The sequence below is a fragment of the Acipenser ruthenus genome, chromosome 27 (genome assembly GCF_902713425.1).
Source record: "Acipenser ruthenus chromosome 27, fAciRut3.2 maternal haplotype, whole genome shotgun sequence".
In the NCBI taxonomy this organism is placed as follows: domain Eukaryota; kingdom Metazoa; phylum Chordata; class Actinopteri; order Acipenseriformes; family Acipenseridae; genus Acipenser; species Acipenser ruthenus.
In genome coordinates this window covers 21,556,274-21,573,052 of record NC_081215.1, presented here as the reverse complement: position 1 = coordinate 21,573,052, position 16,779 = coordinate 21,556,274, and the positions used below count along the sequence as shown (strand labels likewise).

The following is a 16,779-nucleotide window of genomic DNA, read 5'->3' as shown; positions in this document are numbered from 1 at the left end:
GCAGTTTTTTTTTTGGTACCATTTAACATCATCACTTTTTTAGGATATCTTGAAACAAAACTCCCTCTCAACAGCAGTTACTGCACAGTGTAATATGTGTTAATGCTTGTCATTTAAGGTTTAACTTAAGTGTTATATTACAGTACATGACGAGTGATACAAGCAGAGGGTACAAAGATTTCAGTATTTTCAGCTTCTTTGATTATGGTGAATTGGTTATAATTCATCAGTTATTTTGTAAGGCTTATTTTGTATTTATAAATGTGTCGTGTACCAATATGTGTATGTATTTATTCATTGTTTAATTAAATACACTAGAGTACCTATAATCAACCCAAAACCCAATCCTTACCCAAACCCCCCCACCTTTGGTTTTTTGGCGGTCGCTTTAAGGGCCACCCTCAACATTGTTTTTTTTTTTTTTTTTGGGGGGGGGGGGGTCTTCTTGTGACGTTAGTAACAAAGTTCCCTCCCTTTATTTTGTGCTGAATTTAAAATCATCGTCTCTCTGCAGGTCACCTCTTTGGCTGTGGCCCCTCCTCTTGCTGGCCCTGGAGTATGGGATGACGCCACCCTCGCTCCGCCCCATGGAAGCTCGGGCTTCGCGTTCATTTCATACCTTGTCTCATTCCGAGCATTCTTCACATCCTTCTCGGTGCGCTGCTGATTCATGTACACATACCCGGCTGCACCAGAAACACTAGAATAACTTTACACAGTTTACAAAACTATACATTACATACAAGGAAAAAGGGGGAGAAATTAAACACAAATAACAATACTAGCAGAGTGGAGGTTGAGGTAAGTTTGCATTTAATGGTATGCAAAATGGTTGCAGCTGGCCAGTTTTCAATAAAGTTGTAGCTTTTTGTTAAAAATTAATACATTTTTAAAACAAATAATAGCAGTGGTCGGGATTAATTACTAGTAGCAAGAAGACGGAGTTAAAGCCAGTGGTTTACGTCTCTTATTCGGTTCTTCTATAATGTTTCTTGCCGTTGTTGCAACAGGGTGCTTTCAGTTTGTTCACTGACTCACTGCGTTGTTGTCTCTGACATAGCACGAAAATCTTTGACATTTTTCAAATTTTTTGTGAAGAAGCCCGACCTTACGCACGATTGGGCTTCAATAGCTCCCAGTCGCAAGCTGTAAATGCTCTATAATACGGTTCCGATTAGTTTCGATTTTTGTTTGGTGTAGAAATTGAAATTTAACGAGATGAAGGATCACATTGTTGGTGTTTTGTTCTGCAGAGGCGCTGAGGTTGGGAGTTGCAGATTAGAGTGGATCATTTTCAGGACTCGGCATAAACATTGTTTCCAAAAGGAGGACTTGTTGCACCGCCGGGATAATCCGCGTTTTTCTTCTTCCTTTGTTGTTTTCTTCACTGTAAGTATATAAGAGTTATTTTACTTTTTGTGTTGCATTCTTGGCATACCTTAAGCCTTTGTGTTGTGTTCTGTAAAATTTACCGTGTATTTGTTGCAGAACATGGAAGCAAAATGTCACAAGAAACGTCTTTAACAAATAATAATTAAAAAAAAAAATCTGTAATGAGTTTATAGGATTTTAAACTTTATTTGTAAATTGTTTTAGAACCTACAAAGGTAGTCTGGAGTCTAAAACGTATTTTTAAAAGTTGGTCGTTTGTAGTTTATGTAAGAAAGGGTATTTACGCTTAAAGGTGGGTGGTCTTTTGTGTGTGTTTATTAATTGATTTTTTTTAAAAATTTTTTTTACTTCAGAAAAAGATGTAATGTTTTGATACGATCATGAGAGAGGCCGATTTTGGAAGGAGTCTTTTGTAAATAATTTATTAACAACGTCTGCGAGAGAGCTCTAACAAAAAAAGAACTCTCCTGTGATTCTGTCAATAATTAAAACCAAACGATTGAGAAGTGTTATTGTCAGTTAGAACTGGAGCTCTAGAAGTTGTCTTGGATTTATTTTTCTAAGATTAAAAAGTATTTCACGGTGATTAATTATCCGTTTATAAAGTACAGTGCCGTTTTTTTTTCTGCATACATTTCTAGTTTTTTGGGTTTACGTGGGCTTATTTTCCAATGATACATTGTATTCATTTAATTTTAATGATAATAAATAAATAAATAAATAAATAAATAAATAAATAAGCATAGCTTTCGATTTCATCTGTTTCAAATGAGACAAATTCATATTTATTTTAATCGCGGCCTTTAATTACAAAAAAGTGTCCTAAGTGCTTGACCTTAAGATGTTTGTTTGACATACTGTATATGTGTACAAGGTAAGCATTCACACGGGGGGGGGGGGGGGGGACAGTTATCTGTGCAAAGTAATAACTATCGTATTAATATTGCAGACTAACCGATGGTAATGCATGACTACACCGCTAAAGAGTTTGAATTACGCGTTTGCTGGAGTGATTTTTTTCAGAATGCACTTCTGGTTTTGGGTCCTGTAGTAGTTGCTTTGTTTTTTGTTCACAAAAGGAAGTTAAGTAGATCTTCGAAATGGTAAGCATAAACAATAAAAAGATCCAACATGATATACCTGAAGCACAAGTTACAACACATTACAAAGGTTAAACAGTATTTAAACAAATAGTATGGCGGTTCACTACTGGCAAGCGCAGGTTTGTATTTAGAGTAAGTTGTGTATTTTCTGGGTATAGTATCGGTAATTTTAATTACTGTGTGTGATTTTATATATATATATATATATATATATATATATATATATATATATATATATAATATATATATATACACACATTTGTTGGTTGCTGTATGACATTTGAGTTGTAGCACAAACATGGCCTTGGAGTGCTGCCTATTCATACACATGACAGAGCTATCCATGTCTACATTCTACATTCTCAGGTTCAGTACACTCCATAGCTGAGTATATGCATTAATACTGCATGTATTAATATGAAAGTAATATAAAAGGTAACCCTGAAATCAGAAAAGGCAACCCTGAAACCAGTTATTGCTAATGGAAAAATAGTTCATTTTTTTATATACAACCTACAGTATTGTATAATTTTGAACAACTTTATATTTTCAGTTACTTACTGCCCTATATCTCACAGTAGCCTTTACATAGTGACTGACTAGATACAATGTGCTGTTTGTTGATGTCTATAACTGAGCCATTATCATTTACTACAGTAAACAGATTGACTTCTAACAGACTTAACCCTTGACATGACAAGATGGTGAGAAGTAAATCTGTTTGCTGAGAAAAAATACCATGGATAGCAATAGTGGCTTTGTTTTAGCTTATGCAACTACTGGACCTGTTGGATTCCAGCCTGCATTACATTTTTCAGTGGAAGAATAGGGCATTGTCTCCCACAGATTCTTAAGCCTGGTTTCCATTGCTTATGATAGGTTATAAAAAATATTTTATTAAAGTCATCATATATATATATATATATATATATATATATATATATATATATATATATATAATATATATATATATACATAACAATTTTCCCTATGACATAAATTGTTCTCCAGTTGTTAATAGTGCTCCACATTGAATGATTGTTTCTTGGCTTGTCAAAGTGTCTTAACATAAAATAAATAAATAAATAACAAAATGTGGTTATTTCTCAGTCAGAATGATTTGAAATGAACACAAACAGAAAATTGGAAGCACAGTCTTTTGGTGCCACTTTTGGAATTGGATTTACAGGATGTTTTTTTCTAATTTTTTTGTTTGATGCAATGAAAACAGCATACCTGCAAAGTGTCTTGTATCGTTGCTAAATGGTGGAGTAAGTGCATTTCATGTGTTTACATAAAATAATAAAATAAAAACCTTGTGATAGTAGCATACTGTTTCCACTTCATTGGTAATAATGGGCATATTTTATAAATATGCATAGAGTTTGTACATAGCCATGGATACCCAAAATAATAAAGATTCACTGCTGATGTTTTTTTGTAGATTGCTAATGATGTGAAATGCTGTTTATGTGAGAACATATTGAACTTATATATTTTGGCAAGATTCTTTTCTAAATGCTACAACAGAGCTGTCTTTTTATATGTTCAGGTTTTAATTATTATAATTCAGTGCAGGTTTTGATTTTGGAAAGAGTTCAAGGACAATCTTCAACATGCACACAATGTGATTTATTTTTTGTCTCCAAGATGGAGCAATGATACATTTAAAACTGAACTAGAATTGTGTTTATGTATGAAAAATGTAGAAAGTAAATATTGTACTATCTGCGAATGGGATAGATCTGCAAGGTTAACTACTGTTGAAAGTAAGGATCGATAGACAGAATTAGACAGACCCTTGAGATTTGAGCACAGAAATTTTCATTCCTTTGAGAACAATAGTTGTACAGACATGAGGAGACCGCTGAGATTTATTTTATTTTATTATTTTTTTTTAAACAAGAAAGCTGAAACAGTTTTTTGGCATTGATGAGATCTCTGGAGCAGGGTCACTGTGACCTCCAACTCAAAATGCTGTTGAGAAAACTTTTGTGATTTGAGCTGCAGTGCTGAGTTGCCAGTCTTCCTTAAAAAATAAAAATAAAAAAAAGATTTTGGGTAACGTCAAATCAAGCAGAAGCTTTGAGTACCATGAGGATTTTTTTTTTTAAAAAGTTGAGTTTTATGTATTAAACTTGAATATAAAATATAAACCACTGTTCCAAAAACCCATAACAAAAGAACTGTGCGCTTTTTCTGTTTTATCGTGTTAAACTTTAGTCAGTAGTTATTACGACTGAGCTTACCTAACATAAGGTCGTGTTGGGAAATAAAGAACATTATTTAAGTAAACCAGTAACATTTAATTTCGATAATATTATCTTGAAATTTTGTCAATTTCAAGATAATATTATCGAAGGAAGGTTCTTTTGTTTGTTAAAATCCTCTTAATTGTTTTTCTTCTATAGTCTGGTAAATGTAAACCATTTTCGGTGTATTGTGTTTTGTAAGGCTTTAATTAATTGATTAATAAAAGAAGGCCTGATGTGTGTTAGACCAAGAAAGTCTTTGATTGAATGATCTCAAAAAGCTTTGCTCTGAATAGAAAAATAACAGTCTGAATGAATGTGTTTAACATCATGTTGCATATTGTAATGAAAGCACAAAATGACTGGCACACAGAGCAGAATGCAGGTCCTTCATGATGAAGTGAAAAGCCAGGTGTTTTAAATAGGCTGCACTGTTGACTCGGTTGCTTGTAAGGCAAAAAAAAAAAAAGCTAATTGTCTTTGCCATAGTTGTGGCAGTATGCGAAATGGTGCTGAATCACAGAAGCCAAGCAGCCTGATTCTGAAGTTGACATCTGGTTTAGTCTTCTATGCACCTGTAGAATAAAAAAGAAAATGCAAATATACACGCTCGCTTGCTCTTGCCCTCTGCTCTCTGAAAATTCATGCTAACGATCATTTGTCAAACAGTGCTTTCCAGTCTATGTCTGGAACAGCCTATTGTTATGCCAGCAACAGGCGGTAGTGGTCGTGGCACCATATGGCCAGTGTATGCTTCAGATAAGCTATCTGTTAATTTTAGCTTATCAATAGCATTTTAATATGCTTCATATTTGAGTCACCAACTGCTTTTTGTTATTTTTTGGGGTGTGTGTGGAGGGGGTAAATAAATTATTAGAAGCAAATGCTAACACCTTTTTTTCTGTGGAATCTCTTTAGTTGTGTTAAATCAGTTGACATTTATACTTCTTCTTTGCACACATAGTAAACATTAACACTTTTTAAAAAAATTGATTCTAGGAGAGCATTGCCAATGTATCACATACTGTAATTACAAATGCTGAATTCCACTTTACTGTTTACCATTAAACTAGTCAATTTTACTAGTTTACTCATTTATTTATTATTATTATTATTATTATTATTATTATTATTATTATTTATTCCTTAGCAGATGCCCTTATCCAGGGCGACCTTACAATTCTTACAAGTTATCACATTATTTTTACATACAATTACCCATTTATACATTTGAGGGCAATTGCTCAAGGGTACAGCAGCAGTGTCCCCCACCTGGGACTGAACCCACGACCCTCCGGTCAAGAGTCCAGAGCCCTAACCACTACTCCACACTAAGAAATGGGTGCATATAGATCTAAAGCTTAACCACTTGCTGAATGTTTTCAAAGCCCCAGCACCCTGTACTAATCTGCAGTAATTTTATTAGCATGTTCAGTGTTTCTGTTCTGCCAGATGGAACTGCAAATGCAGAGCAGTGAAATTGTGTTTCAGTTTAGTCTAGTCCAAGAAGAATAATCACAAGTCCTGTTCAGACCACACCGCTTATCTTTTTCTGTGATCTGGCAGATTAAACACAGTTAGGCCATGTTATTTGAAGAAGGGGTTTCTCTTTTGATTAAAGACATATCCGTTAGTAATGGAACAGTTAGGAAAGTCTGTCCAATTTAAATTATTCCCAAAGTATGAATGACACAAGCACTTCAGCCTATAAACCAAATAAAATATTGGCTTGAGAGCAGCCAACAAAATAATCCTGTACTTGAAAGTTCACTTTTGAGGATCAAACACACATGAACCCTCGTGTGTGGTTCCAGTTGGACGGTATGTGATATTCTGCTATCAGAAGTGGTTCTCTGATACATTTCAAGGAACACATGTAACGCAGCTACTGTAGAAAGATTATTCCGGTTATCGATTTTTAAATTAAATCCAAGTGGATTTTTATTGATAAATTGATGATGGGAAGGGTTAGGACACATTGCACATATTTTTAATGGATCCATCTGTATTATTGACTGGTACTGTAATTAGTCATGCTGTGTTTGAAATTGTCTGAGAGTTTCTGGACAAATCTCAATTCACCTGAATGTTTTGTATTTGCTTTTTATTTATCTGTCTACAGATAAATAAAAAACAATTTCAAATAAAACTTTGCCATGTGATGACTCTTATCTCTGCCCTCAGGGTGTTTCTGTTTGCTGTGCCTCAGAATGTATTTCTGTGTACTTCAGTTTCTTTCTTCTTCTCCTCTTTGCATAATACACGCTTGTGCCAGTCCAATATGCCTGCTTTGATCCTGTGGGTATGCCTTAACCGAGCAAACAATATAAGATTGCTTTTTTGTTTGCTTGAAATGCTGTTTGGATAAGTACAGTATGCTGTAGCATTGTATGTTATCCACATTTCTTCTAAGCACTTTCAGCTGGGTTGAAGACCTACAGCTAGGCCTCAAAGCCCTGAGGTAAACTCTGTCACAAAGGGAATTTTTATTATGGTCTGCTGCACTGCAGTTTCGTAAAGGCTTCGAGAGGCGAATGGTGAATGCTAAGAAAAAGCTGGATTGGAGACACTGACGTCATCTAAGTAAATCTGCTTTAGGACTATAGCCATAAAATGACTGCCAGCCCCTGAGTGCACTTTGGCCTTGTCAGTTGCTTTTGTGAGTGATTTTCTGACTGAGGTACTTGTTTTAAAATGTAGATATTAAAGCTGCATTAATTGTGTGTGTTTTTTATTTATTTATTTAAGTGATGGTTGCTAGACACATGGTTCAGTAGGCATACCAACCAGGTGTTTCTATATTTAAAAGCACACAGATCTTCGATCAAGACAAATGAAATATGCGTCTGGTTTAACAGACCCAGATTAGAACTCATTTTGGACTACAGAACATTATCTGAAGTAGATAGAGCCTCTCAAAAGTGACAGAGAAAATGCAATTGTGTTGACAAATTTCTATAACAGAACGCAACCACTATCTGCCATAAGTATTGTTTTCATCGGCTTTTAAGTAGTAGACTGATCTTAGAGAAAAATTGGACCCTGTAGTCTGTGACTAAATCACTAACCACATGGGTCCAATGGTTGCGATAGAACTGAGGACTGGATAAATGGTCTATTAACACTGCCATCTATAGGTTATCATCCAAATTGCAGTGACATCCATTTTCCAGAAACCCTTGAATAATATATGGTGGTGTATATTTAAATAATTGTATAGCCATCTATTAGAAGCCTGTTTCCAAGAAGAACCATCGTCTAAGCTTTGTTATTCATTGTTACTGTAGGTTTAGTACAGTAAACTGTAAACCATGGGTTTAGCAGTTTGCAGCAATGAGGTCATTTAAACCACATGCCAAGCTTTCTCTTTTTTTTTTCCAAAAAATTGCAAAAGCAAATAATCCCTCAATCAATTCTCTTCAGACAAAAACTAATTCTAGTTGCTTTAGTAAGTAATTTGTTTCCATCGAGAATGGGTATCTTACAAATGTTTAAGTTCAATAGTTCCCTGACCAGAGACATATGAAAAACCAATATCTAATCCATGAATAATTAGATGAGTCAGTTCCTGAAACCACTGTAAACCTCAGAGTTCTTGGCCACGGCCAAAAGCAGGAAATCCAGGCTTCAATAGCTTCCTTTCCCAGTGCTTGCTATGGCAGTATTAGCGGTTAGCATGTGCTGCTTTTGCAAGCAATAGGAAGATGTATGTCTGTGGAACAAAGGCACTGAATCACTCCATTTACTGAAACTGTTTATAATTTGTGGTCTTTATTCAAATGCCAGTCGATCTGGCTTGCTAGCATTGTGTTCCAATCTCTCTTACTGTAATAAAGATCAGCAAGGCAATTATCAGCTGTAGTATCATTATGTCAAATGCGCTCTTTACAGACTTTCCACAATGGCTTGATACAATTTTCTCTTAGTTGCTCTAACTTTATAAAAGTTTGAGGTTATTTGCACATTATTGACCATTAGTATGTGTAGTGGAGTCCACACCAGACTGCATCAAGACCTATTTTCAGTACAGATTGAACACTCGACACAGTACAAAACTCTCCTTATGAATATTGATGTAAAACTAGAGTTTGTGGAATTCTGTTTTTATAACTATGTACACTGATTCAAGTATAAAAATAATTGCAGAAAACTATGTTTTACAGGCATGCATACTGAATTTGCTGTAGCTCCATCCCAGTAAACTATTTTTATTCAAGCATATCTTAATTAGTGGTTTAAGTCTTTGGACTTTATACATACTGTACTGCAGGGAAAGAATGCTACTGTATTAGGTAAACCAAAATCTAAAGATTGTTAGACAAGCTGATATAGTGATCAAGAGGAAACTACAAAGAAATCCCTTTATTTATCAGCTTTTTTTCCAAGCACTTGCTGAGGGCCTTATACTTTGAATACCATTTTAAGGTAATTTTAAAACTAGGTGCTTTATTTTATGATAATGACGATTGGATATATTTAGTAGCAGAATTCAAGGCAGCTTTTAAGGACATATTGCTCCTTGGAACATACACTTGCTAATGCTAATGTAAGTGTTTTTATTTTTTTATTTTTGCACCGCTTTTTCTGGAAATGCTTTGTTATGGCTCTCATTTAAAATGAATTGTTCCTTTGTGCTTTTGAATGGGACTCTAAAAAACATACGATAAAGCAATGTCAGTTCAGTACAGACTGTTCAGCAGTTGTGCAAATCAGTTGCTAATACTGTGCTGTGTGTTGACTGTACTAATCCATGGTAAAGTATAAATACAGTACAGAGGGAGCTTAAACTTGGTTAAAGTATTATTTTGCTGAAAGGGTTTCAGTACTAGTAACAAATGGCTAACTTTTGGATATTGATGGTTTCTATGACTTTAAATAATGCATTTTAACAGGAAAAGCAATCTAAAACCCAAATGTCTTGAAATGACAGATAATTGCAGCTTCCTCTGCTCAAACACTGAAATGGAACGATGGAGGACTGACGTGCCTCGTTAGGATTTAGAAACACAATACCTCGAGGAAATGTAGTTTTTGCAATTATGCAGCTAATTTGTACTGCACTCTGTTTTACTTGAATATAGGTTGGTTAATTATACAAGCAGGGAAGTTGCACACTGTGATGCACACACTTTACAAAGGGAGTTTTTGATGGCCTGATTTCATGTATATTGAATGTTACTAAACATCACAAATGAATAAGAAGACACTTGCAGTAGAAGGGCTGAGCCTCTTTAAGCTATGCCATGTCAGATGAAACTGCACAATGTGAAACCGGGTAATGGCCATTGTACTTGCAGCGTTGTGAATAGTTTCCAGAAATTGAATTTGCCTTGTGTAATTAACACAGTGGTGGTAAAAGCTGACATTAGCACAAGTGAAACAAACAGTGACTTTGTTTTTCATTCTTAAATGGCTACATGGCATAGATTCTTTAAAGCTGCTAATAAAGAAAAAAAAAATCAGTCCATTTTGGAGTTTGAAGTGCTGTTTACTTTGACATTTTTCACATACAGGAGACTAAACCTGTGAGTCAAAGCATTCTGTAAACAGCATTGCACAATTTCACAAGAAGCCTTAAATCTATGTACTGTAGTGAGTATTTTGAAAAGAAAATCTGTGCATCCAACTTTCAAAGGTGTCCAGAAAAGCAAAAAAGAACATAATATTGTACTTTCTTTTTTGTTTATTTTATAGAAATTATGAAGAACAAGATTATGAATCCTAACACGATTGTTGCAATGTGAATGGTGCAGCAGTGTACTGTGGTTGTGCCAAAAGCACATGATACATGCAGTAATATTTCTTAGTTAATGTAATGTATTCATAAGGTCTCTGCAGTACAGATATAATGTTATTGATAAGCCATAAAGTAAATGACAGATTTATTTAAAAGAACTAAAGTGAGGAATGAGATATGATATAAGGCAGACTAGATATTTGTGGCATTCTTTTCTTTTTCATTCCAGGTCTATAATGGGATCCAAGTACATAAATAGTGTTTGACAGTCCATGTAAATCAATGCTCTTCTCATCTAACAGAAAATTGATCAAACGGTCTATCACTTTGGTGCTTGACTTAGAGTTGAGGTTTACGTTTTGAAGTTCTCATCTTTAGACAGTTATCTGCTGTGAACAGGCCTGTGGGTTTAAAGTACTGTAGCATGAAATGGATGATATGTTATTACCAATAAGAAACACTATGCCCAGTCCAGTCTGCTTTCCTTTTTTGGATATTTGTACAGAGTAAGTAGCTGTTTAATCCTCGTTTTATAGGTATTCATAGAATTCAAGATAGCAGCTTTATAACATGCTGAATATATACTAGCCTGCAGGTGCTGTCATCCTGGGAATTTTAGTGTAGGGTTCAATAGAAATAATAATAATAATAATAGGCATGACATTCCACAGTATTTGAGATGCTAAGCTAACTGCAAATGGAATTTCAAAAGTGTTCTTATGTTTGTTGTAGCTGTATGCACCGTTCTTCATCAGTGGGCATCACGCATAAGTGGGCATCTATTTCTTAAACAATTATAAACAAATTATGCCACACTTTTAAAGCATGTGGAGGACAATGTGTTTTATGATAGCCTAATTATAAAACTGTGCTTGGCAGCCAGATCCCTGCTGCTTGGGTCATCACAAATTCATGTGTTCACAAAATTGTTGTGCCGCATAGTAAGATAACAGTGCAGAGAACTCCAAACAGAAAATTGCATTTTAGTCTTGCCATCTGCTTTCTTATTACTCCTGTCCTGAAACCGTCATGAAACGTGTTCTACTCATTTACCGAACATCAAAAGAAACTTATCACTATTATAACACATTTATTTGCGAAGAAAAATGAGGTATATAAATGGTGGACGTTGACAAAATGTTTTTTTTTTAATCACTCAGTCATTCATCCTTGACCATGACACGCTGGAGTGACTATGACTGAAGCAAATGCACTTAATCACCTAATTAGTGAGACAGTTGATTGGACACTGGATATGGAATGATTTCAGCTGTTGAATTGCAAGCTTGAATAAAAGCAATAAAGAAAAACACAAAAAAAACCAATATGCCATGTCTGTCGAGAGAGCAGCGCCTTTGTGCAATCGGCATGTTGGAGGCTGGACTAGGGCAGCGTACTGTGGCTGTGGAGACGGTATAACCAGACACACTTTGTCAATGACAGGCCACGAACTAGGAGACCAAGAGTCACAACACCTGCCCAAGACCGACAGATCATTTTGCAGCATCTTCGTGATGTCACTTGTTAATCAGCACAATAAAAAGTCACTGAGTTTGATCACATCTAGTGAATTTTATCCAAATATAAGTGATACATTTCTTTTGATGCTCAAGTATAAGTGATACGTTTCTTTTGGTGCTCAGTATATAAAGAATGGATTCCTACTCTACAACAGAGCTCAGTTTGATGTAATGGATTGGTAAGTGTCAGCTTTTTAATGGGATATCACAGTTACAGCCCACTCATGTCTAAAAATGCACTTTTCATCTCGTTAATAAGAACATTTCCAAGGCGCTCGGTGTTAAGGGCAGCAGTATGTAATTATCTGTGTGACCACATTGACTGCTGTACAGGTGTCATTCTTGGCTTTCACAGAAGAGGCTGCAATTAGGATTATTATATAACCATATAGGGGGCGACATTGTGGTCTTATAATTAGTAAGATGTAAAAATTATACAACAGGAAACACAGGTTTATAATGACCTTTCCAAGTAGTGTATGCTATAGTTAGATATAAATGCACATAATTGTAACTAGGGGTATGCCAGTACTCGTATTTTCCGAGAAATTACCTTTAAGAAGTATTTGTCGGCAGGTATTAACTAAAGCACTCCCACTTATTAATGTGCTGATTTTCAAAACAAGAAAATCTGCCCTTCCTTCATTTTTACAATGGAGTGCCAGTCCATGGCAATTAACTTCTGCATTGAGTGTTTTTTAAAAGCCGATTGGAAGCAAATTTTCCTCTCTACCGGGTGCTGACATTTTTACTGCCATAACGAGGCCATAAACTGACAATGAAATTGTTGAAAAACTGGCAAATGCAGCTGATTCCTAACGTAAACGTGTCCTTTCATTAAACCTGAGCTCCCGCAGTGGAAACTGGGATATGTATTCCTTTGTCGAATTGAATTTATTAATTTCTTAGCAGACGCCCTTATCCAGGGTGACTTACAATTGTTACAATATATGACATTATTTTTACATACAATTACATTATTTTTTACACATTATTTTTACATACAATTACCCATTTATACAGCTGGGTTTTTACTGGAGCAATCTAGGTAAAGTACTTTGCTCAAGGGTGCCGCAACAGTGTCCCCCACCTGGGATTGAACCCACGACCCTCCGGTCAAGAGTCCAGAGCCCTAACCACTATTCCACACTGCTGCCCCACACTCCACAGGTAACACCTTGTCCAGGGCTACAATCCCACAATCCACTGCCTGGTGACACATTTCTAACAAAACTAATGGGGGAAAAAAAATATCAAAAGGCTGAAAGGTAAGAAATAATTGCTTAGAAAATATAAATGAGTTTTAGTTAATTTGATCACGACAGGTTTGTTATTAAATAACATTGTCAGATTTGTTGATTCAGTAATGTCTAAACAAGGGAAACCGAGGGACCACATTGTTTGTTTGTTTGTTTGTTTGTTTGTTTGTTTGTTTGTTTGTTTGTTTATTTATTTTAAGTCTTGGCACACCCTTTTCTTTTTCTAAATCAAAGTACATGATAGAAAATTTAGATTGTTTCTTCTGAACTGATCTCTTACATGGATCTGTATTTCCACCTCCCTAACATCAAAAAATAACTCCATCTCTGTACGATTCCTTCTTTGTGCTGTAAGCTCAGGCAGACTTTCAGGTAAGGGATTCTAACCACACCCAAAAAAGCACTTGTCCCTCCAAATGTTGGTTATCTGTAACGCGATCTACCAGCAAACCTGTTTCTACAGCCATTTGGTTAAAACCCTTATTTTTCTACCCCTCCTTTTTGAAGGTTTTTATACCGTAGGGGGGTAACAAGGCTGAGCCACAGTCCCTCCTGTAGGATTTGCCCTATAGGGGGTCAGCTCTCCTTTAAAGAGGGTAATGTGGCTATCTTAACCTCCCCTGAGGTGTGAGACAGACAGCTGATGTATATAGCTGGCTTTTCTGGTGCCCAGATGACACTGAATAGACATGTTTTACTTTCTTGTCTGTGCAACATCACTGATATTCTTACATTATGGTGTAAGAAAAAATGAGCAGATTAAAAAAACTTCTTTTACTATGTGCAGAAAATCTATTGAAGTAAATGCAACAGGATTCCAAGTTTTCGTTTTTACTTAAGCAGTCATGAATCGGTACAACCACATTTTATGAGATTTAATTATTTCGAACAATCAGTAATCATAATGGGCCTGTGGTAATGCAAATATTTGGGTGTAACTTTAAACGCATACACATTTTAATACTAAAAACAAAGTACACTTTTTTTGTCCACCAACAAACTAACATTGCAGCAAAGAACACAGATCGCAAAAAATGTTTGCATACTGGACTACATTTTTGTCATATTAAAACAGGGATTTTGCAAAAGGTGTCCTGGGTTTAAGCAGGTTTAGGCAGATAGTCTTCATAAGAGACTAACAGCAGCACATTCATTGTAACTCAAGCATGTCTTCATTCCAGTGACGGTGCCCTTTATAACTAGGGTATGTCACGAGAACGAAGGCCCCACAGCAAAATGTACTGTATGTAGGAACATCCAAAACAAAATTAAGAGTTTGGCATGATAATGTGGAAATAAAGATTTCAGTGATTGAAACAGTCAGACCATTTAAGACTTTCCAGCATGGTTTTGTTTTACTTTTGGTTTTGTTGAAATAAAATAAAATATATTTATAACCAGAATTCTTAATTGCATCCTTGTTACCAAGAAGCCTGAAGCTAAGCAGTTGAGATATTTATTAAAATTGTGCTTTAAATACAAATGATACCATATCAATAAAATAAACCATTTCTGACAGTGACTAGAAAAAAGCCTACAAATTAAATGACTCTGGCTCCCAGGTGATCCTTTGCCTTGCCCTTTGATATCCCCAGATGTATTTCTTGTAAAACCTGTTGTCTTCCCATTACAGCCACCATTATAAAGCATGTAACCTCATAGAACAAGTACTAATGCTGTAAAAAATGGATTTAGGAAATAATTCCACCCTTTCAGTATTTCTGCTGAGATACAAAAACTGACAGTCTTATAACATGCATTGAGCTCTTATTGATCAGATATATTGGTACTTTCTCTGTATGAAAAGTGATTTAATTAATCTTATCTTAAATGATCAAGTAAATGCAGTGTGCGTGTGTGTGTCTCAGTGTGTGTGCGTGCGTGTGTTTTTTTTTTTTAAACACTTAAAATACTTGTTTTGACAAATACTTGGGTTAAATGATTCACATTTTAGGTCAAACTAATTCATGAAACAATCTTGTCAAATGACTCACAGTTGCAGAGTAAACAGTTTGCAAATGGAGAGGTGTATTGCAAGCCAATGTACACTTTTGGCAAAGGACAGTAAATCAGGTTTTTCCAGTTTACCTTGAAAGACTTTTTCATAGTGGAGATTAGATGCATTCCCCAAAAAAACTTTTTTTACATCAGGTATATAGAGTACTAGGGATCCCCTCTCCACCTTAGCTTCCAGCTAAAGCACATTTAACAGATGCAGTACATCCTGTCCCTTGTCACATTTTTTAGGCTTTAGCTTTGACATTTAAAAAATACTTTAAACGCTACACATCGGTTTTGTGACACAGCAACTCGTGTCCACTAACTATTCACTAAAAAATATTGGAAGTTGCATGATTTAGACCTAATACCAAGAACATCTGTTACTTCCTCCTTAATCCTATTAAACAATGGAAAGGTCAGTTTCCTTTTCAGACAGAACTCCTGATGCTGGATGCTAAATGCGATAGAAATATTTCAGGTGTTTTAGTTTGGTGAACCAGGAAGTGAATCATACTGCTTCAACTTTACTCTTTCTGATATTGTTTTTGAACCTTTTGCATTTGTACAAGTAGTTATACGTAAATAGAACAAGTATCAGTAGGTTGGTATGCACTTTACCAGTTCATAACAGATAGTATTGCTAAACTGTGGTCAAAATACAGAACACAGAATGTCTTTATCAGATATAAAAGACTTTGAATACACCCCTCCCCCAAAAATATAACCACTTATTTTTTTTAGCATGCTTTTTGACAAGTTACTCATCTTGTTGTGTATGTAACATTAGGTCCATCTTGACTTCCTCATTAGACTGTAGAATGAGCAACCATTTTTACTGAGGTTTCAAAATCGCTACTGCAGTTGTACTATTGCAACATCCAATAGCAAACGTTTCCTTGAAATTCAAAACCGCCGTAGAAGGATATCTACCTCATTGACTAATGCGTGCAGCGAATAAAATGATTAATATTACGTCAGTAACACAGCCACCACTACATTCCACAGTACTTAACTGTTTCTCAGGTCAAATAGCCTGGGTGCTGAAGGAACAACGCAGAAAGAAAACTCCCTATGGTGGTGCAGTTTAGTCAACTTCAAGATTCCTACTTATAAAGCTTGTGGATAATTAGTTGAAATAAATAATTGGAGGTCAGGTTCACCTCAGTTTTTTTTTTTGTCCAGACAAGTTTTGAAAATGGGAGGGATAGTGCGTGTGTATATATAATATAAGAAATGATCAAATGTTTGTCTTTTTGTTTTACGTTAATGTGTTAATAGCTGTGGACAAACATTTAGTTGAAGGAATAAAAAGTTTGTTCAGAAAAAACAAAAAATATCTAAAACATTGCACCAGTTCTTGTAAGTATTAAATCTGAAGGAATCCTTCACAGTATAAAGGTTACGCTAATATTTGATACTCATTTTTATTTAGTGCTTTTCATTGCCATACTTACAAATGGTTTATATTGTCAGAAACATTTGCTGTTGAACAAAAAGCAATGATTAAGATCAATT

At 35.3% G+C, this 16,779-nt stretch overlaps 1 protein-coding gene across 3 annotated transcripts in view; it reads left to right on the top strand.

Annotated features, from left to right (window-relative positions):
* The first annotated feature begins 524 nt into the window (after positions 1-524).
* LOC117431930 (transcriptional enhancer factor TEF-1-like) overlaps positions 525-16,779 on the top strand; it is a 57,976-nt gene continuing 41,721 nt past the window's right edge. For all 3 annotated transcript variants that reach the window (XM_034905131.2, XM_034905130.2, XM_034905127.2), the window contains exons 1-2: positions 525-801; positions 1,254-1,389. The gene's annotated coding sequence lies outside the window, so the exon portion shown is untranslated. The remainder of the gene's footprint in view (positions 802-1,253; positions 1,390-16,779) is intronic.